The sequence below is a fragment of the Amblyraja radiata genome, chromosome 46, assembly GCF_010909765.2.
Source record: "Amblyraja radiata isolate CabotCenter1 chromosome 46, sAmbRad1.1.pri, whole genome shotgun sequence".
Taxonomy (NCBI): domain Eukaryota; kingdom Metazoa; phylum Chordata; class Chondrichthyes; order Rajiformes; family Rajidae; genus Amblyraja; species Amblyraja radiata.
Genome location: NC_046001.1, coordinates 4872283 through 4894615, shown reverse-complemented (window position 1 = coordinate 4894615; position 22333 = coordinate 4872283). Strand labels below are relative to the sequence as shown.

At 51.5% G+C, this 22333-nt stretch overlaps 1 protein-coding gene across 1 annotated transcript in view; it reads left to right on the top strand.

Annotated features, from left to right (window-relative positions):
- Positions 1–10169: 10169 nt before the first annotated feature.
- LOC116968729 (transmembrane protein 198-like) overlaps positions 10170–22333 on the top strand; it is a 36719-nt gene continuing 24555 nt past the window's right edge. The window contains exon 1 of the mRNA XM_033015525.1: positions 10170–10422. The gene's annotated coding sequence lies outside the window, so the exon portion shown is untranslated. The remainder of the gene's footprint in view (positions 10423–22333) is intronic.

Below are 22333 nucleotides of genomic sequence, written 5' to 3'. Positions count from 1 at the left end.
TCCTGCACCTATTTTCTATGTTTCTATGATTTTATACACCTCTATAAGACCTTCGGCTTCACATGTTCACAGGTTATAGGAGTGGAATTAGGCCATTCGGCCCATCGAGTCCACTCCACCATTCAATCATGGCTGATCTATCTCTGCCTCCTAATCCCATTTTCCTGCCTTCTCCCCATAACCCCTGACACCCGCACTAATGAAGAACCTATCTATCTCTGCCTTAAAAATATCTACTGACTTGGCACCACAGCCGTCTGTGGCAATGAATTCCACAGATTCACCACCCTCTGGTTAAAGAAATTCCTCCTCATCTCCTTCCTAAAAGAGCGCCCTTTAATTCTGAGGCTGTGCCCTCTGGTCCTAGACTCTCCCACTAGTGGAAACATCCTCTCCACATCCACTCTATCCAGGCCTTTCACTATTCTGTAAGTTTCAATGAGGTTCCCCCTCAACCTTCTAAACTCCAGCGAGTTCAGTCCCGGTGCTGTCAAACGCTCATCGTATGCTAACCCACTCATTCCTGGGATTCATTCTTGTGTACCTCCTCTGGACCCTCTGCAGAGCCAACACATCCTTCCTCAGACACGGGGCCCAGATTCTACACTCCAAAGACATACAGGTTTGTAGGTCGTTTAAGAAGGAACTGCAGATGCTGGAAAATCGAAGGTACACAAAAAAGCTTCGCTCCCTAGATGCTGCTGCACCCGCTGAGTTTCTCCAGCTTTTTTGTGTACCTTCAGGTTTGTAGGTCAATTGGCTTGGTATAAATGTGTAAATTGTCCCTAGTGTTAGCGTGCAGGGATCAATGGTCGGTGCGGACTTGATGGGCCGAAGGGCCTGTTTCTACGCTGTATATCTAATCCTTGTCCCCCCCCCCCCTCGCCCCACCCCCCTTTATCTGTCCTCGCCTGGAATGAATCCAAATAAAATTTGATATATTCTCGCAAAACCTCCGGATATTCTGACTCATCTTTGGACAAAGGGTTTTTTTTTTTCCTGCTTGTTGTTTGAGTTTGGCCTCAGTCCATGACTTTCTGTGGAGTAATCCCCAAGTGTGCTCCAAATGTTGTTGCTGTCTTCAAGGATGGATACATATTGGCCAGGCCACAGGGAGCGAACACGCCTGCACTCTTATAAATGAGTGTCAGGGGCGGCACGGTGGTGCAGCGGGTAGAGCTGCTGCCTCACAGCGCTGGGGACCCGGGTTCAATCCTGACCACACGGGCGCTGTCTGTACGGAGTTTGCACGTTCTCCCCGTGGCCTGCGTGGGTTTTCACCGAGTAAATGTAAAAAATTGTCCCCAGTGTGTGTAGGATAGTGCGAAGTGTGCGGGGATCGCTGGTCGGCGCGGATTCAATGGGCCGAAGGGCCTGTTTCCGCGCTGTATCTCTAAACTAAACTAAGTCCGAAGACAGAGGGGGTCTCAGTTCCGTTTAGTCTATTGTCACGTGTACCGAGGTACAGTGAAAAGCTTTTTGTTGCGCGCTAACCAGTCTGCGGAAAGACAATACATGATTACAATCGAGCCGTCCACAGTGTACAGATACAGGATAAAGGGTTTAACGTTTAGTGCAAGATAGAGTCAGTGAAGTCCAATTAAAGATAGTCCTAAGGGATCTGGAGAGAAAAGCTTTGGAGAGATATGGGCCAAATGCAGACTTGTCAATCAGTCAATTTTATTTGTATAGCACATTTAAAAACAACTCACGTTGACCAAAGTGCTTCACATCGGTGCAGGTACTAATGAGATACACACAATAGTACACAGACCTAACAATACAGACCCCATAAACTGTTTACAGCGCCCCATCAGAGGGACCTCCAAAACGCTAGGGAGTAGAAATAGGTTTTGAGCCTCGACTTAAAGGAGTCGATGGAGGGGGCAGTTCATATGAGGAGAGGGATGCTGTTCCACAGTCTAGGAGCTGCAACCGCAAAAGCGGGGTCACCCCTGAGCTTAAACCTGGACCGCGGGATGGTCAGTAGCCCCAAGTCAGCCGACCTGAGGGACCTGGAGGTTGATATGGGGTGGGGGGGGGGGGGGGGGGGCAAGCCCATTAAGGGCTTTGTATACGAATAAGAGGAGCTTGAAGTTGATTCTGTACCGTACTGGGAGCCAGTGGAGAGCGGCCAGGATCGGGGGAGATGTGGTCCCTTTTACGGGTACCCGTCAGAAGTCTCGCTGCGGCGTTTTGGACCAATTGCAGGTGGGACAGGGATGATTGGCTGATGCCAGTGTATAGGGAGTTGCAGTGGTCAAGGCGGGAGGAGATGGATGCGCGGAGGATTTTTTTCAAGGTCGTCGAATTTGAGGAACGGTTTGATTTTAGCTATGGTACGAAGCTGGAAGAAGCCAGCTTTTACCACAGAGTTGACTTGCTTGTCAAACTTTAATGTGGAGTCAAATATCACGCCAAGGTTTTTGACGTGTGGTTTGAGTAAGGAGGTTAGGCTTCCAAGGCTGCCTGTATCGTTTTGATGGAGTCGGAGGATGACCTCAGACTTGCTCTCGTTTAGTTGTGGGACTAGTGTAGATGGGACATGTTGGTCGGCATGGGCAAGATGGGTCGAAGGGCCTGTTTCTGTGCTGTATATAACTCTAGGACATCCATTAGTGTGTGTAAACCCACTACTAAATGGTCATCTTGGCCGGCATGGAGGAGTTGGGCTGAAGGGCCTGTTTCTGTGCTGTGTGATTCAATGAGAGTCTATAATCAACATGAGGGGAATGATCAGCTGAGGTGATATCACTGCATCTACGTGATGTTTACAGGCCATGTTTACAAAGGTTAAACAGAAGATCTACTGACAAAGCAAAGAGGATTAGTTGTAAATTAACATAATAATCATAAAAGCCTCCTGAACGCTGTGCTGTGTTACTCACCAGCAGAACATGCATGACAGAGTTCAGGACAGTCCCTGCATCAGCCTTGACTCTGTACTGCACTCTCTGCCCTCACTCAGATAGTGTGTCACTGGCCCACTGCAGGCTGGGCCTACACTCACACTGCAGGCTGGGCCTACACTCACACTGCAGGCTGGGCCTACACGCACACTGCTGGGCCTACACTCACACTGCTGGGCCTACACTCACACTGCTGGGCCCACACTCACACTGCAGGCTGGGCCTACACGCACACTGCAGGCTGGGCCTACACTCACACTGCTGGGCCTACACTCACACTGCTGGGCCTACACTCACACTGCAGGCTGGGCCTACACTCACACTGCTGGGCCTACACTCACACTGCTGGGCCTACACTCACACTGCAGGCTGGGCCTACACTCACACTGCTGGGCCTACACTCACACTGCTGGGCCTACACGCACACTGCTGGCTGGGCCCACACTCACACTGCAGGCTGGGCCCACACTCACACTGCAGGCTGGGCCCACACTCACACTGCAGGCTGGGCCTACACTCACACTGCTGGGCCTACACTCACACTGCTGGGCCCACACTCACACTGCAGGCTGGGCCTACACTCACACTGCTGGGCCCACACTCACACTGCAGGCTGGGCCTACACTCACACTGCTGGGCCCACACTCACACTGCAGGCTGGGCCTACATGCACACGGCTGGGCCTACACTCACACTGCTGGGCCCACACTCACACTGCAGGCTGGGCCTACACTCACACTGCAGGCTGGGCCTACACTCACACTGCAGGCTGGGCCTACACTCACACTGCTGGGCCCACACTCACAGTGCTGGGCCCACACTCACACTGCTGGGCCTACACTCACACTGCAGGCTGGGCCTACACTCACACTGCTGGGCCCACACTCACACTGCAAGCTGGGCCCACACTCACACTGCAGGCTGGGCCTACACTCACACTGCTGGGCCCACACTCACACTGCAGGCTGGGCCTACACTCACACTGCAGGCTGGGCCTACACTCACACTGCTGGGCCTACACTCACACTGCAGGCTGGGCCCACACTCACACTGCAGGCTGGGCCCACACTCACACTGCAGGCTGGGCCCACACTCACACTGCAGGCTGGGCCTACACTCACACTGCTGGGCCTACACTCACACTGCAGGCTGGGCCTACACTCACACTGCTGGGCCCCGCCCTGCCACCCTTCAACACTTCCACACCAACCCTCAGGACATATCTCTCTCTCTCTTTCTCTCCCTCTCTCCCTCCTCTCTCTCCCTCTCTCTCTCCCTCTCCCTCTCTCTCTATCTCTCTCTCTCCCTCTCTCTCTCATTCTCCCTCTCCCCCTCCCTCTCTCCCCCCCTCTCTCTCCCCCCTCTCCCCATCTCTCTCCCGTCCCTCTCTCCCCCCTCACTCACCCCCTCTCTCCACCTCTCTCCCCCTCCTCTCTCACTCCTCTCCCCCCTCCCTCTCTCTGTCCCTCTCTCTCTCCCTCTCTCTCCCTCTCTCTCTCTCTCTCTCCCTCTCTCTCCCTCTCTCCCTCTCTCCCTCACTCCCTCCCTCTCCCTCTCTCTCTCCCTCTCTCCCAGATTTTAGATTCAGGGACAATTTCTTCCCAGCTGTTATCAGGCAGCTGAACCATCCTACCACAACCAGAGAGCAGTGCTGAACTACTATCTACCTCATTGGTGACCCTCGGACTATCCTTGATCGGAGTTTGCTGGCTTTACCTTGCACTAAACGTGATTCATGTTTTTCCCTTTATCATGTATCTGTACACTGTGGACGGCTCGATTGTAATCATGTGTTGTCTTTCCGCTGACTGGATAGCATGCAACAAAAGCTTTTCACTGTACCTCGGTACACGGGACAATGAACTCAACTGGACTAGTCCATGTGTTATACAGTCACGGAGTCACCCAGAGCACCCATTTTGTTCCAATGCAGACCAGCAAAGGGCATAGAATATCTAATTATTCACAGCTTTCTGTTTTTGGTACAACATGCCTGAGGCGTGGAACATTGTGGTGCGCTGTGAAATGTGCACAGAATCTGTACACTGCCGAGTCTGGAAGCAATTGGCGATTTGCAGTCATTCTTCCAACAATCTTTCCTGCTGCTTGCAGCACAATGTACTGGCATGCAGGACCCAGCAATGAGGCTCCCCTCCAAAATATACCCAGAACGGCCTTCCCCTCCTCACCCAGAGCAGCAAACACTATCTTCAGTTCAAGTCGCAAAAAGGAACTGCAGATGCCGGTTTATGCCAAAGATAAGCACAAAGTGCTGGAGTAACTCAGCGAGTCAGGTAAAGCCAGTAAAGTCCGAGGGTCACCAAAGAGGTAGATAGTAGTTCAGCGCTGCTCTCTGCTTGTGGTAGGATGGTTCAGTTGCCTGATAACAGCTGGGAAGAAACTGTCTCTGAATCTGGAGGTGTGTGCGTTTTCACACTTCTGTACCTCTTGCCTGATGGGGGGGGGGGGGGGGGGGGGGGGGAGAAGAGGGAGTGGCCAGGGTGCGATTATCCCCGTTAGACACGGGAGATAATGATGAGAGAGCGCCACTTGCTCCATGATTTCCCACAGGCCGTCCCTGAACGGATTGGGGAGTCGCTGGCAACGTTGCAATACTGATACCGTGTCCTGTGTGACTGTGTGAATGGCTACATTGTGTCCACTGGCACTATCGCAGTGAACGGAACGGCCTGGGTTCACGGCCCTGACCGCATTTGTCAGTGCATGACGGCAGTGTTTAAAACAGGGGCTGGCCCTGCGAATGACCAGTCCAAGCACCCTTGCCCTTTGCTTCAGTTCAGCCTCAGCTGAGTTTATTGTCACGTGTACCGAGGTACAGTGAAAAGCTTTTTGTTGCGCGCTAACCAGTCAGCGGAAAGACAATACATGATTACAATCGAGCCGTCCACAGTGTAGTTACAGTGATGTACAGAGCCCTAGTGAGACCACACCTGGAGTATTGTGTGCAGTTTTGGTCCCCTAATTTGAGGAAGGACATTCTCACTATTGAGGGAGCCCAGCGTAGGTTCACAAGGTTAATTCCCGGGATGGCGGGACTGTCATATGCTGAGAGAATGGAGCAGCTGGGCTTGTACACTATGGAGTTTAGAAGGATGAGAGGGAATCTCATTGAAACATATAAGATTGTTAAGGGCTTGGACACACTGGAGGCAGGAAACATGTTCCCGATGTTGGGGGAGTCCAGAACCAGGGGCCACACAGTTTAAGAATAAGGGGTAAGCCATTTAGAACGGAGACGAGGAAACACTTTTTCTCACAGAAAATTGTGAGTCTGTGGAATTCTCTGCCTCAGAGGGCGGTGGAGGCCGGTTCTCTGGATGCTTTCAAGAGAGAGCTGGATAGGGCTCTTAAAAATTACGGAGTCAGGGGATATGGGGAGAAGGCAGGAACAGGGTACTGATTGGGGATGATCAGCCATGATCACATTGAATGGCGGTGCTGGCTCGAAGGGCCAAATGGCCTACTCCTGTACCTATTGTCTATTGTCTATTGTTTACAGTGCAGAACAAGGGAATAACGTTTCGTGCCAAGGTAAAGCCAGCAAAGTCTGATCAAGAATAATCCAAGGGTGTTGACAGTGTATAGATACATGATAAGGGGATAGCGTTTAGATCAAATGTCTCTGTCTCTACAGACCAGGATCGACTAGAACTGTCCTGCCCGCATTCTCACTTGTACAGTTTACACATCGTTAGTTCCCAAGAACAGGGCCTGTCCCACATGGGTGTCATTGCGTGTCACAGATGCACCGCGAAGATTTTGTACATCACAAAATCCTGGGGTGGGTGGTTCAGTTGTCCGCAGAACCATGGCCCCGGGGGGGGGGGGGGAGGGGGGGGAGGGGGGTGCCGTGCGCTGATGCCTGAGCCTGGGTCTCCGGTAGTGGGAGGCGGGTATGCGTAGGTGAGATAGAGAGAGGGCGCACATTCATTCGGCACGCTAGCCCCATCAGTATCAGTCAGAGAGAATGAGCTTCAACAGAACCCAAACCTTCCCCAGTACTTTCAGCCCATCCATCACCCTCTCCTAGCCCCTCATCTTCTCTCTCTTCCTACGAGGCGCTCCTTAAAACCCGCAATATGGGGATAGTATAGTATTGGCGCAGACTCGATGGACCGAAGGGCCGTATGACCCCGCAAAAGGCGGGTAGGGTGAAGAAGGAGGAGGGGGTATTAAGAATTGAAGAGATCAATGTTTATACCGCTGGATTGTAAGTTATGCCCGGAATATGAGGTGCTGTTCCTCCAGTTTGTGCTGGGCCTCACTCTGGCAATGGTGGAGGCCCTGGACAGAAAGGTCAGTGTGGGAATGGGAGGGGAGTTTAAATTTTTAGCTTGGTATAATTGGTGTAAGTGCATATTGTCCCGAGTGTGTGTAGGGTAGTGTTAGTGTGCAGGGATCGCTGGTCGGCACGGACTCAGTGGGCCGAAGGGCCTGTTTCCGCGCTGTATCTCTAAACTAAGCATAAGAAGGTGCTAATGCCCCTGTCCCACTTAGGAAACCTGAACGGAAACCTGCGGAGACTTTGCGCCCCACCCAAGGTTTCCGTGCGGTTCCCGGAGGTTGCAGGCGGTTGCCGGAGGTTGCAGGTAGTGGAAGCAGGTAGGGAGACTGACAAAAACCTCCGGGGACCGCACGGAAACCTTGGGTGGGCCACAAAGTCTCCAGAGGTTTCCGTTCAGGTTTCCTAAGTGGGACAGGGACATAACGATGCCAGCATTGACTATATGCCTGAAAGCTGGGAACACTAAAAAACGGCAGCAGAACGACCAGCAATAAATATAGAAAAGCAAGCAAGAAAACTGACAAGGAACGTGAAACAGATTGGAAGTGTTTCTTGAGGTACAAAAAGGGGGGGGGGGGGGTGGAAATAATGCGACTCTTTTATGGGACAGAGACAGGAAAGTGCATAATGGTATAAAGGAAATTAAAACAGCAGCGGAATTAAATAAATACTTTGTGTCCAACTGTACAGAAGAAGATACAACAAAAAGAACAGGAATTCTAGAGATACAAGTGTCCAGTGAAAACTAGTTAAGAACATCCTTGAGGAAGGACATCCTTGTGATTGAGGCAGTGCAGCGTAGGTTCACCAGATTGATCCCTGGGATGGCGGGACTGTCGTATGAGGAAAGATTGAAAAGACTAGGCTTGTATTCACTGGAGTTTAGAAGGATGAGGGGGCATCTTATAGAAACATATAAAATTATAAAAGGACAGGACAAGCTAGATGCAGGAAAAATGTTCCCAATGTTGGGCGAGTCCAGAACCAGGGGCCACACAGTCTTAGAATAAAGGGGAGGCCATTTAAGACTGAGGTGAGAAAAAAACTTTTTCACCCAGAGAGTTGTGAATTTGTGGAATTCCCTGCCACAGAGGGCAGTGGAGGCCAAATCACTGGATGGATTTAAGAGAGAGTTAGATAGAGCTCTAGGGGTGAGTGGAGTCAAGGGATATGGGGAGAAGGCAGGCACGGGTTATTGATTGGGGACGATCAGCCATGATCACAATGAATGGCGGTGCTGGCTCGAAGGGCCGAATGGCCTCCTCCTGCAACTATTTTCTATGTTTCTATGTTTCTATGTAACTGTGGGGAAAAAAATAAGTATTAGTTTAGAGGTAGACACAAAATGCTGGAGTAACTCAGCGGGACAGGCAGCATCTCTGGAGAGAAGGAATGGGTGACGTTTCGGGTCGAGACCCTTCTTCAGACTTCAGTATTAGTTTCGTTGACTTTATTGTCACGTGTGGCGAGGTACAGTGAAAAGCTTTTGTTGCATGCTAACCAGTCAGCGGAAAGACAATACATGATTACAATCGAGCCGTCCACAGTGTAGATACAGGATAAGGGAATAGCTTGCAAGGTAGTGCGAGCATTAGATGCATCAGCAAGCCTGACAGCTGAGTGATAACTATTTATTCTGGCAGCGGGTAGAGCTGCTGCATCACAGAACGAGAGATCTGGGCTCCGATCTTGACCTCGAGTGCTGTCCGTACGGAGTTTGCACGTTTTCCCCGTGACCGCGTGGGTTTTCTCCGGGTGTTCCGGTTTTGTAGGTTAATTGGCCCTCTGTAATTGGCCCCCTCGTGTGTAGGATATTCTAGTGGGATAACATCGAACTAATGTGAATGGCCGATTGCAGGTCAGCATGGACTCGGTGGGCCGAAGGGCCTGTTTCAATGCTGTACCTCTAAACTAAACGAGAGCTTTGAAAGTGTACGCTGTGGAGTGATACTAAGTGTATGCCATAGAAAGTGAAATGATAGTGGGTGTGTTTCAAGAGATTCAGCATGGAAACAGACCATTCGGCCCATCGAATCCACACCAACCATCGATCACTAGTTTGCACACTAGTTAGTCATGTTATCCCACTTTCTCATCCACTCCCTGCACAATTTACAGAGGGGCCGATTAAACCTGCAAACCCGCACGTCTTTGGAGTGTGGGAGTAAACCGGAGCACCCGGAGAAAACCCTCGCGGGTCACAGGGAGAACCGTGCAACCTCCACACACACAGCTACTCGGCTGCCCACATCCCAACAACTTCACAACCCCGTCGACTTGTAAAACACTGGTGGGGCGCGGATATCGGGATACAAATGGAGGTCTTTGTTTCAAAGAGATGTCTGAAACGCGATATCCCATTGAGATTAAGTTTTTAACAGGGAATTGGGTCTGGAACACCAAAACGGTGCTGCAAAAAAACACGGGGATTATCTACACAGGAACCTCTTATCCCGAGTCTTGAAAATACTGTCACACACACACACACACAAGGGAAAGGCTAGACTTGCAACAACAATGTTGTCTGAGCTGTTTTAAGACGGCCATGGCCGCAAGATTGTGTTACAGATGCCTCCAAATTGCAACATGCCTCTCAAACAGGCAGTCACAGTATCGAGAGTGGATCAGCAAGCCAGCTCTTCCCTTCTCCCCCTTCACATGAGCGCTGTGTTGGTCGAGTCTGCTCATGAGATCATTGTGGGCTGGAGTTTGAGAGAGAGAGAGAGAGAGAGAGAGAGATTTTAAATTTCAATCTGAAGGAACAGTTAGTGAGCGATAGAGAGCTGGCGAAAGTGGGAGTGGGGACATTGAGATTGGGAGGGAGGGGGAGAGAGAGAGGGGGAGGGAGGGGGAGAGAGAGTGGGAGGGGGGAGAGAGAGGGGTAGGGAGGGAGAGGGGAGAGAGAGGGAGGGAGGGGAGAGAGAGGGAGAGAGAGGAAGAGAGTAGAGAGAGAGGGAGGGGGAGTGAGAGAGGGAGAGGAGAGAGAGGGAGGGGAGAGAGGGGGGTGAGAGAGAGAGAGGAGGGACTGCCTGACACTGGGATTTGGTGGGACAGGAACAACGAGTGGAGTGAGCAGACTGATTCATTGGCCCTGTTTCGATGCACAAGTTAAAGTGAGCGTTTCTCTGGAAGGGTTGGAGGGTGATCTGGTGCAGTTCGGCACACACTGGGACTGCGGGGGAGACGGGAGAGTTGCCTGATCCGAGGGTGAGTACTGTGTGTGTGTGTGTGTGTGTGGGTGGGTCTGTGTGTGTGGGGGGTGGGTCAATGCCTTTTGTTCTGCGCTCCTTTGCAGACGATGACAGACAGGCTCCTCTCTCTCTCTGGCCGCTGGCCCGGAGTTGTTGCTTCATTCCCGGCAGGGGCAGGGAGATGGGGGTCCCACCTTTGGCTGCGTTACACGGGGGCTGCCTTGGGCGAGAGGGGAGGGAGGGAGAGCAGGATAGAGGGAGAGGGAAGGAGAGAGAAAGAGAGAGAAGGAGAGAGAGAGAGAGAGAGAGAGGAAGCTCCCGGGAAAGACCTCGCATGAAGCGTGGCGACACAAGTAAGGAAACGCAGCGACAACTGGCAGGACCATGTCATCCACTGTGTGTACCTGCGCTGTGTGTGTGTGTTGGGCAGGGGATATAAACGGGCTATCCGGCTGTGGGATCCAGCGCTGGGATTTGGCCCTGGGCTGCTTGTTTTCGGGGGGCAAACCGAGCAAGAACTGTCTTTGACTTTGTTACAGTGCTTTGTTTCCTGTAAAGACTGACTTGTAAACCGACACAAAAAGCTGGAGTAACTCAGCGGGACAGGCAGCATCTCTGGAGAGAAGGGACAAGTCGAGACCCTTCTTCAGACTGACTCGTGTTCAGTTGTCTGGGTACCGATCTGTTGAACTAAAAACGAAAAGTCGATGCATGCGAGGGTCAGGGCTGGTTTTTAAGCTGCACTCGTGTTATAGACTCCACTTTTGGTAAACTCTCATTCATGGAGTTTATGAAGGAACTGCAGATGCTAGTTTACACCGAAGGTAGACACAGAGTGCTGGAGTAACTCAGCGGGTCAGGCAGCATCTGTGGAGAACATGGATCGGTGATGTTTCACAGAGTGCTGGAGTAACTCAGCGGGTCAGGCAGCATCTGTGGAGAACATGGATCGGTGACGTTTCACAGAGTGCTGGAGTAACTCAGCGGGTCAGGCAGCATCTGTTGAGAACATGGATCGGTGACGTTTCACAGAGTGCTGGAGTAACTCAGATTCAGATTCAAACTTTATTGACATTGTGCAGTGTACAGTACAGAGACAACAAAATGCAGTTAGCATCTCCCCAGAAGAGCGACATAGAATATGAGCAATATATAAATATATTTACGTGCATACAGTCATAGTAGTGCAATTATTTTTTCCGGGGGGGGGGGTGACTGGCAATCACCGAGGTACAGTGTTGAGTAATGTAACAGCCGCAGGGAAGAAGCTGTTCCTGGACCTGCTGGTCCGGCAACGGAGAGACCTGTAGCGCCTCCCGGATGGTAGGAGGGTAAACAGTCTGTGGTTGGGGTGAGAGCAGTCCTTGGCGATGCTGAGCGCCCTTCGCAGACAACGCTTGCTTTGGACAGACTCAATGGAGGGGAGTGAGGAACCGGTGATGCGTTGGGCAGTTTTCACCACCCTCTGCAGTGCTTTCCGGTCGGAGACAGAGCAGTTGCCGTACCATACTGTGATGCAGTTGGTAAGGATGCACTCGATGGTGCAGCGGTAGAAGTTCACCAGAATCTGAGAAGACAGATGGACCTTCTTCAGTCTCCTCAGGAAGAAGAGACGCTGGTGAGCCTTCTTGACCAGAGTTGAGGTATTGTGGGTCCAAGAGAGGTCATCGGAGATGTTGACCCCCAGGAACCTGAAGCTGGAAACACGTTCCACCTCCGTCCCGTTAATGTGGATGGGGGTGTGCGTGCCGCCCCTGGACTTCCTGAAGTCTACAATGAGCTCCTTGGTCTTTTATGAGCTCCTTGGTCTCAGCGGGTCAGGCAGCATCTGTGGAGGACACAGGGAAGTGGGGTGGCTTTGGACCCGTTCAGCATTCGAGGTGAAAGAAGTGCCCGTTCTTTGTACAGCCTCCCAGCCAAGGACACGGGCCAATTTGCCACTCGCACAAGGTCCTTTACGAACAGTTTGTTCCGTCAAAGTTACGGGAAGGTTTAGTTTGATGTTGATTATCGGGGAGCTGAGCTCACACCAGCCGCTGTTTGTGGCCAGGGGTGCAGAGAGCAAGGCACAGAGAGACAACATCTACATCAATGCATGTCCTCCATGTCTGAAGCGGGTCCTGAAAGGCGATATAGATGGGAGACAAAAAGAGACATTAGCTGGGATTTATTACAGCCTTGCTTTCCAAAAGCTTTCAGCATGTCAAGTGTTATTCCCTGAGACAAAGGGGGCAGCATCAGAAGAAAGCTAGGGCAGTGTCTGGTAGGTACACAAAAATGCTGGAGAAACTCAGCGGGTGCAGCAGCATCTATGGAGCGAAGGAAATAGGCAACGTTTCGTCCCAAAACCCTGAAGGAAATAGGCAACGTTTCGGGCCGAAACCCTGAAGGAAATAGGCAACGTTTCGGGCCGAAACCCTTCTGGGTTTCGGCCCGAAACGTTGCCTATTTCCTTCGCTCCATAGATGCTGCTGCACCCGCTGAGTTTCTCCAGCATTTTTGTCTACCTTCGATTTTCCAGCATCTGCAGTTCCTTCTTAAACACAGTGTCTGGGAGTAATCGGAAAGCTAGCATAGTGGCTGTAATCACGGCGAATACTAATCAGTTTGTAGGGAAACGCGATCCGTTGCAAGGTGTTGGAGATGCAAAAAACTGCAGAAGGTGGGCTCAAAATGCTGGAGTAACTCAGTGGGTCAGGCAGCATCTGTGGAGAACATGGATAGGTGACGTTTCACAGAGTGCTGGAGTAACTCAGCGGGTCAGGCAGCATCTGTGGAGAACATGGATAGGTGACGTTTCACAGAGTGCTGGAGTCACTCAGCGGGTCAGGCAGCATCTGTGGAGAACATGGATAGGTAATGTTTCGGGTCCAGACAATAGACAATGGGTGCAGGAGTAGGCCATTCGGCCCTTCGAGCCAGCACCGCCATTCAATGTGATCATGGCTGATCATCCCTCTTCCTGCCTTCTCCCCATATCCCCTGACTCCGCTATTTTTAAGAGCCCTATCTAGCTCTCTCTTGAAAGCATCCAGAGAACCTGCCTCCACCGCCCTCTGAGGCAGAGAATTCCACAGACTCACCACTCTCCGTGAGAAAATGCGTTTCCTCGTCTCCGTTCTAAATGGCTTACTCCTTATTCTTAAACTGTGTGTGGCCCCTGGTTCTGGACTCCCCCAACATCGGGAACATGTTTCCTGCCTCTAGCGTGTCCAAGCCCTTAACAATCTTATATGACTCAATGAGATGCCCTCTCATCCTTCTAAACTCCAGAGTGTACAAGCCCAGCCGCTCCATTCTCTCAGCATATGACAGTCCCGCCATCCCGGGAATTAACCTTGTAAACCTACGCTGCACTCCCTCAATAGCAAGAATGTCCTTCCTCAAATTAGGGGACCAAAACTGCACACAGTACTCCAGTTGTGGTCTCACTAGGGCTCTGTACAACTGCAGAAGGACCTCTTTGCTCCTATATTCGATTCCTCTTGTTATAAAGGCCAACATGCCATTCGCTTTCTTCACTGCCTGCTGTACCTGCATGCTTACTTTCATAGACTGATGTACAAGGACCCCCAGATCCCGTTGTACTTCCCCTTTTCCCAACTTGACATCATTTAGACAGTAAGCCAGCCTTCGGGCCGAGGAACTGCAGATGTTGGAATCCTGAGCAACACACAAAGTGCTGGAGGAACTCAGCGGGCCAGGCAGCATGTGTGTGGAGGGAAATGGACAGGCAATCTTGTTTCAGTTTGGTTTTGTATAGAGTTATGGTGATGAAACAGGCCATTCAGCCCACCGAGCCCATGCCGACCAGCAATCCCTGCACACTAATACTATCCAACACACACCAGGGACATTTCACAATTATACCGAAGCCAATTCACCTACAAAACCTGCACGTCTTTGGAGTGTGGGAGGAAACCGGAGCACCCAGAGAAAACCCACGCAGGTTACGGGGAGAACGTACAAACTCCGTACAGACAGCACCCGTGGTCAGGATGGAACCTGTGTCTCTGGCGCTGTGATGCAGCAACTCTACCGCTGCGCCACCGTAGGGCCCTATGTTGTTTCAGTTTAGTTTTGTTTAGAGATACAGCGTGGAAACAGGCCCTTCGGCCCATCGAGTCCATGCTAACCATCGATTACCCATTCAAACTAGTTCTATGTCTAAAGAACGGTCCTGACCTGAGACACGCCCATCCCTTCTCTCCAGAGACGCTGCCTGACCCGCTGAGTTACTCCAGCACTCTGTGAAACGTCACCTATCCATGTTCTCCACAGATGCTGCCTGACCCGCTGAGTTACTCAAGCACTCTGTGAAACGTCACCTATCCATGTTCTCCACAGATGCTGCCTGACCCGCTGAGTTACTCCAGCACTCTGTGAAACGTCACCTATCCATGTTCTCCACAGATGCTGCCTGACTCGCTGAGTTACTCCAGCACTCTGTGAAACGTCACCTATCCATGTTCTCCACAGATGCTGCCTGACCCGCTGAGTTACTCCAGCACTCTGTGAAACGTCACCTATCCATGTTCTCTACAGATGCTGCCTGACCCGCTGAGTTACTCCTGCACTTTGTGCCTCTGTTCTGGGATGGGGTGGCACTTTGCTTTTAACCTTGCTCACTCCAAGGGCAAATGTTTTAACTATTTATTCGCAAGGGCGGTTCGGAAGAGGCGCAAGAGGAATTTCATGTTGGAGACAGAGAATGGCGGAGAATGGTTGATCGAATGAAACGGGTAACCTGATCGCGAGGGTTTAAATAACACAAGCACTCTTCCCCTGAGGGTGTGGGGCTGTGAGGTCTGTGCTGGAAGCACCCCTACCCCCTCCCCCTCCCCCCCCCACCTTTGGCTCAGGGTCAGATTACACCCTGGCATTCCCTCTCGTTGCAGCTGTTGCGACTTCCACATCGTTCATCAGTGACGCTTGCAAGGGGTTCTGAGGAGTGTTGTGTGTGTGTGGGGGGGGTGGTTAGTGTGTGTGAAGCTGCAGCCCCCCCTCCCCTGCAACCGTGCGTTGAGAGGGCGGGACCCAACGGGTCCCCCTTGCTCTCGTATATATCTCTATCTCTCATCTCTCCTTCCACTGCCTCTTGATTCTGTGGGCAAACTAATCGGACTCTAGTGGACTTTATCTTGCACCGAGCATTATTCCCTCTGTCATCCACCCTGTATCTGTACACTGTGGACGGCTCGATTGTAATCATGTATCAGCCATGATCACATTGAATGGCGGTGCAGGCTCAAAGGGCTGAATGGCCTACTCCTGCACCTATTGTCTATGTTTCTACGTTAGTCTTTCCGCCGACTGGTTAGCGCGCGACAAGAAAGCTTGTCGCTACACGTGGAAATAAGCGCAACTAAACTAAGGCGGCGCAGCGGTAGAGTTCCCGCCTCACAGCGCCAGAGACCCGGGTTGGATCCTGACCGCAGGTGCTGTCTGCACCTTCTCCCACGTGACCTGCGTGGGTTTTCTCCGAGTGTTCCTGTTTCCTCCCACACTCCAAGGACGTACAGGTTTGTAGGTTAATTGACTTGGGTATAAAATGTGTGGTTGTCCCTAACGTGTGTAGGATAGTGTTAGTGTGCGGGCGATCGCTGGTCGGCGCGGGTGCCGAAGGGCCTGTTTCCGCGCTGTTTCTCGAAACTAAACTAAAGTCCTAAGACAGAGAGGGTCTCAGTTGAGTTGAGTTCATTGTCACGTGTACCGAGGTACAGTGAAAAGCTTTTTGTCGCGTGCTAACCAGTCAGCGGAAAGACTGTACATGATTACAATCGAGCCGTCCACAGTGTACAGATACAGGATAAAGGAATAAGTAAACTAAGCTGAACAAAAGGTACACAAAAAATGCTGGAGAAACTCAGCGGGTGCAGCAGCATCTATGGAGCGAAGGAAATAGGCAACGTTTCGGGCCCGAAACCCTTCTACAGACGTTTTCGGCCCGAAACCCTGAAGGAAATAGGCAACGTTTCGGGCCGAAACCCGGAAGGGTTTCGTCCCGAAACGTTGCCTATTTCCTTCGCTCCATAGATACTGCTGCACCCGCTGAGTTTCTCCAGCACTTTTGTCTACCGTGGATGTGGAGAGGATGTTTCCACTAGTGGGAGAGTCTAGGACCAGAGGGCACAGCCTCAGAATTAAAGGACGTTCCTTTAGGAAGGAGACGGGGAGGAATTTCTCTCGTCAGAGGGTGGTGAATCTGTGGAATTCTTTGCCACAGACGGCTGTGGAGGCCAAGTCAGTGAATATTTTTAAGGCAGAGATGGATAGATTCTTGATTAGTGCGGGTGTCAGGGGTTATGGGGGAGAAGGCAGGAGAATGGGGTTTGGAGGGAGAGATAGATCAGCCATGATTGAATGGCTGAGTGGACTTGATGGGCCGAATGGCCTCATTCTGCTCCTATCACTTATGAGCTTACGACATGGTAAGGGAACAGCTGTTGTGCGTAAAACCAGGGCCAGATAGATTTGCCAAGTTAGACACAAAATGCTGGAGTAACTCCGTGGGCCAGGCAGCATCTCTGGAGAGAAGGAATGGGTGACGTTACAGGCCGAGACCCTTCTTCAGACTGAGAGTCAGGGGTGAGGGAATCTCGGGATGTGGAGGGGAAACGTTACCCATTCCTTTTTCTCCAGACACGCTGCCTTTTTGTGTACCTTCGATCTTCCAGCATCCGCAGTTCCTTCTTGAAGCTCAACAAAAGGTGGGACTAGTATGGATGGGTCGGCATGGGCAAGTTGGGCCGAAGGGCCTGTTTCCGTGCCGTGGGACTCTGCGACTAACTTGTGTGATATGCTATTTGTTTCCTCTTCAACCTTGTCCCAGTTTGATGGTGAAGGCAGAATGAAAATAATGCGCAGAGGAGAGGAGGGGGAGGGGGAGGGGAGGGGGCGGGGGTTTGAGGGAGAGAGGGGTGCGGAAAGGGGAAGTGGACTGTTTTTTAATTGATTTCAGGTGAAGCTGTTATGTTCTGTTTGCTATCGTGGACACTCTCGATTCAACCCTTCCAGCACCGAGAGAGGTTTAAAGTGAAAAATAGTCGCGAAAGAGACCCAGCATTTGCGGTCTTTGTGGTTCATAACCTCTTTACTTCCATGGCCGACATCACAGACTTTTTAATTTTTTTAAAATCTTTTTGTCGTGTGTGGGCGATGTGCAATAATTTAAAAAACTGCGATGAAAATCCGAGCCTCTGACTTAAATTCACAAAAATATTTCCCTATCAGATAATTGTGTTAACACTTTCTTTCCCCCCCCCCCCCCCCCCCTCCCCCTCCGTCCCGACTTCCTGTTTCACACTCTTCCTGCCGGGATGCGAGGTAAAATCCCGAGGGATTGCTACAAGATTATTTGGGAACGTAGGCCGACCAAAATGGTCTTTCAAAATGGCGGCCAAAACATGGCGGCTCTTGCTGGGTAGACTATTTCTGTACACTTTTTGCCTAATTTAGTCTCGTTGAGTTTGGAGATGCAGCGTGGAAACGGGCCCTTCGACAGAGGTAGTGGAGGAACAAGAGTGAAGTATTGAAGAAGGGTTCGACCCGAAATGTCACCTATTCGGCACAATGGCGCAGCGGTAGAGGTGCTGCCTCACAGCGCCAGAGACCCGGGTTCCATCCTGACCACGGGCGCTGTCTGTACAGGAGTTTGTACTTTCTCCCCGTGACCCGCGTGAGTTTTCTCCGGGTGCTCCGGTTTCCTCCCACACTCCAAAGATGTACAGGTTTGTGGGACCGAGATGAGAAAAACATTTTTCACACACAGAGTGGTGAATCTGTGGAATTCTCTGCCACAGAAGGTAGTTGAGGCCACAGTTCATTGGCTATATGTAAGAGGGAGTTAGATGTGGCCCTTGTGGCTAAAGGGATCAGGGGGTATGGAGAGAAGGCAGGTACAGGATACTGAGTTGGATGATCAGCCATGATCATATTGAATGGCGGTGCAGGCTCGAAGGGCCGAATGGCCTCTACTCCTGCACCTATTGTCTATGTTTCTATGTAGGTTAATTGGCTTGGTATAATTGTAAATTGTCCCTGGTGTGTGTAGGATAGTGTTAGTGTGCGGGGATGGCTGGTCGGCACAGACTTGGTGGGCCGAAGGGCCTGTTTCCGCGCTGTATCTCAAAGCTAAACTAATCTATTCCTTTTCTCCAGAGATGCTGCCTGACCCGTTGAGTTACTCCAGCGCTTTGTGTCACTCGAGTGAAGCAGTGAGACTGAATGCGTAAGCAGGAACTCTTGATACTGGTTTACACCGAAGGTAGACACAAAATGCTGGAGTAACTCAGCGGGACGGGCAGCATCTCTGCAGAGAAGGAATGGGTGACGTTTCGGGCCTTCGAAGTAACGTGACTGTTTCGAGCCTTTTGTCTGTGTAATGTGTGGCTAATGTTATAAAGTGTGGGGTAACGTTGTATCATCTATCGGACGGAGCAGGTTTCTGGTCTGTAGGAATGCCCTGGGCCTAACTAACACTGTCTAACCTTTGCAATGCTGGGACATTGAAGCCAGCATCCCCTCCCCCTTCCTCCCTGTCTGCCTGTGAGCAATCTCCCCCCCCCCCCCCCTCCAATATAACCATTCAAACCTCCTTCAACATCTCCCCATGTCCTCTCTCTCTAATTGTCCCCTATTCTCATCTTCCTTTGTCCGCCTGCCACTGTTTATTAGTTCCCCACCCCATCACGGCTGGCGTTCCCTCCTCCCCTGCCCGATCCACGCTCCTCGTCAGTGAATGTCACCGTTGCCCAACCTGCATCTCTCTGGGCCACACACACATCAGCTCATTCTTCACGGATGTCGGTGTTCCCCTTGTGTTTAGTTTTAGAGATACAGCGCGGAAACAGGCCCACAGGCCCTTCGGCCCACCGAGTCCGTGCCGACCAGCGATCCCCGCACACTCGCACTGCCTAAGGGCTTGTTCCAGAACTAGGGGTCACAGTTTAAGGATTGAGGGGGGGATCTTATAGAAACTTACAACATTCTTAAGGGGTTGGACAGGCTAAATGCAAGAAGATTGTTCCCGATGGTGGGGAAGTCCAGAACAAGGGGTCACACAGTTTAAGGATAAGGGGGAAGTCTTTTAGGACCGAGATAAGAAAATCATTTTTTACACAGAGAGTGGTGAATCTGTGGAATTCTCTGCCACAGAAGGTAGTTGAGGCCAGTTCATTGGCTATATTTAAGAGGGAGTTAGATGTGGCCCTTGTGGCTAAAGGGATCAGGGGGTATGGAGAGAAGGCAGGTACGGGATACTGAGTTGGATAATCAGCCATGATCATATCGAATGGCGGTGCAGGCTCGAAGGGCCGAATGGCCTACTCCTGCACCTATTTGCTATGTCTAGGTCTATGTCTTGGGACAATTTACAATCTTTACCAAAGCCAATCAACTTACAGACCTGTATACCTTTGGAGTGTGGGAGGAAACCGGAGAACCCAGAGAAAACCCACACGGTCACGGGGAGAATGTACAGACAGGAGGTGTCTCTGGCGCTGTGGGGCAGCTACTCTACCACTACGCCACCATGCAAGCTAATTGCACCGTGCTTTGCGATTGAGGGGCTGAACTTTTGTCTACCTTCGATTTTCCAGCATCTGCAGTTCCTTCTTAAACTCTCCACATCCACTCTATCCAGGCCTTTCACTATTCTGTACGTTTCAATGAGGTCCCCCCCACTCATCCTTCTAAACTCCAGCGAGCACACAGTGGACGGCACGATTGTAATTGTGTATTGTCTTTCGGCTGGTTGGATCGCACGCAACAAAAGGCTTTTCACCCTACCTCGGTAGGCGTGACAATGAGCTATAATGTACTCAGCCTCCATGTGTTGCCTAAGGCTTGTTCACCTGGAGATCGGGTTACGACATTGGGCCTGCTGTATGTGTTATCTCCACAGTCAATTTGTGCTGAGTTCCCACCAAATGCTAAGTGTCAAATTTGCCGGGCATCTGTTCGTCTCTCTGGGATTGTCGTCTCCCTGGCCATCTGCTGCCTGCAATGTGGCTCCATTTATTGTATGCTGTGTTTCTCAATGGAATTTTGGCCCCGATTCGGGATTCCTTGCCACAGACGGCTGTGGAGGCCAAGTCAGTGGATACGTTTAAGGCAGAGATAGATTAGTACGGGTGTCAGGGGTTATGGGGAGAAGGCAGGAGAATGGGGTTACGAGGGAAAGATAGATCAGCCACGATTGAACGGCCGAGTAGACTCGATGGGCCGAATGGCCTCATTCTACTCCTATCACTTATGACCGTATTCTCGGGTCAGTCAACGTGCTGGCCATTGGTGGTTGTGCAGATGCGAGGAACTGCAGGTGCTGGTTTACGAGGGGGGGGGGGGGGAAGACGCAAAGTGCTGGAGTAACTCAGCGGGTCAGGCAGCATCTGTGGGGAACATGGATAGGTGACGTTTCACAGAGTGCTGGAGTAACTCAGCGGGTCAGGCAGCATCTGTGGAGAACATGGATAGGTGACGTTTCACAGAGTGCTGGAGTAACTCAGCGGGTCAGGCAGCATCTGTGGTGAACATGGGCAGGTGACGTTTCACAGAGTGCTGGAGTAGCTCAGCGGGTCAGGCAGCATCTGTGGAGAACACGGATAGGTGACGTTTCACAGAGTGCTGGAGTAACTCAGCGGGTCAGGCAGCATCTGTGGAGAACATGGATAGGTGACGTTTCACAGAGTGCTGGAGTAACTCAGCGGGTCAGGCACCATCTGTGCAGAACATGGATAGGTGACGTTTCACAGAGTGCTGGAGTAACTCAGCGGGTCAGGCAGCATCTGTGGTGAACATGGGCAGGTGACGTTTCACAGAGTGCTGGAGTAACTCAGCGGGTCAGGCAGCATCTGTGGAGAACACGGATAGGTGACGTTTCACAGAGTGCTGGAGTAACTCAGCGGGTCAGGCAGCATCTGTGGAGAACATGGATAGGTGACATTTCACAGAGTGCTGGAGTAACTCAACGGGTCAGGCAGCATCTGTGGTGAACATGGAGTGGCGATGTTTGGGGTTGGCATGGACTCAGTGGGCCGAAGGGCCTGTCTCCGCGCTGCATCTCTAAACTAAACTAATACTTCAAGTCCACCACCGATTATCCGGCAACTGTTGTTCTGGCCCCTTCTTTAATCTGGACAAAATTCTGAGAGGGCACTTGAAATCCCCCCCCCCCCCCCCATCCGCGGCCAATCGGCGGGTCGAATCTGTCCCCTCAGGGCCTCGGCGGAATGTTCCGGTACCGTTGGACTCCTCTCGGAGGCCGTGACCTCTGTGGGTCCGAGCGGAGAATCCGGAAAGCCTCTGGAACCAAAGGGTGCCGGAAAATCAGTGGTGGACCTCATCGCGTAGTGAAACGGGTTTTACTGATGAAGCATCGTAGAATAAGGGCTGAATGGAACACGGAACCAGGCCCTCTCGTAGGTGAACTGAGGCCTATAGATGAATTAGAGGCCCCCAAACCAAGATCAAGCAGAGGCCCCTCCATTTTAGAGGCTCCCAAACCAAGATCCCTTTGAAGCAGACAGGCTTGAGGCCTATGCCAAATGGCACTCGTTGCCCCCCCTCTGATGGGGCCTGTACAGAACAGTCCCGCTGCTTCCATGCTGCCTGCTCCACAATAAACGACTGCCCCTTGAACGCTGAACTCGTTTTTCTGAGGAGGCTGCAGGCGCTAGTGCAGTGCAGCGACTTTCAAAGTAAATATCAGCCCCTATGGTAGTTCTGGCCTGTATCTGCATAAACCACCAATCACTTACACTACTGACCTCCTGCTGCTAATACAGGGGCTCTTTCCTGCCACACTCCACAAATTAGTTTTAACCTCCAGGAGTTCCTTTAAGTCCTTGGTTTAATTTGATAGCAGCGGCCTGTCATTCTGAAAGATTGTCTCCAGCAAGTGTCTGTCTCTCTCTGTCTCTCTCTGT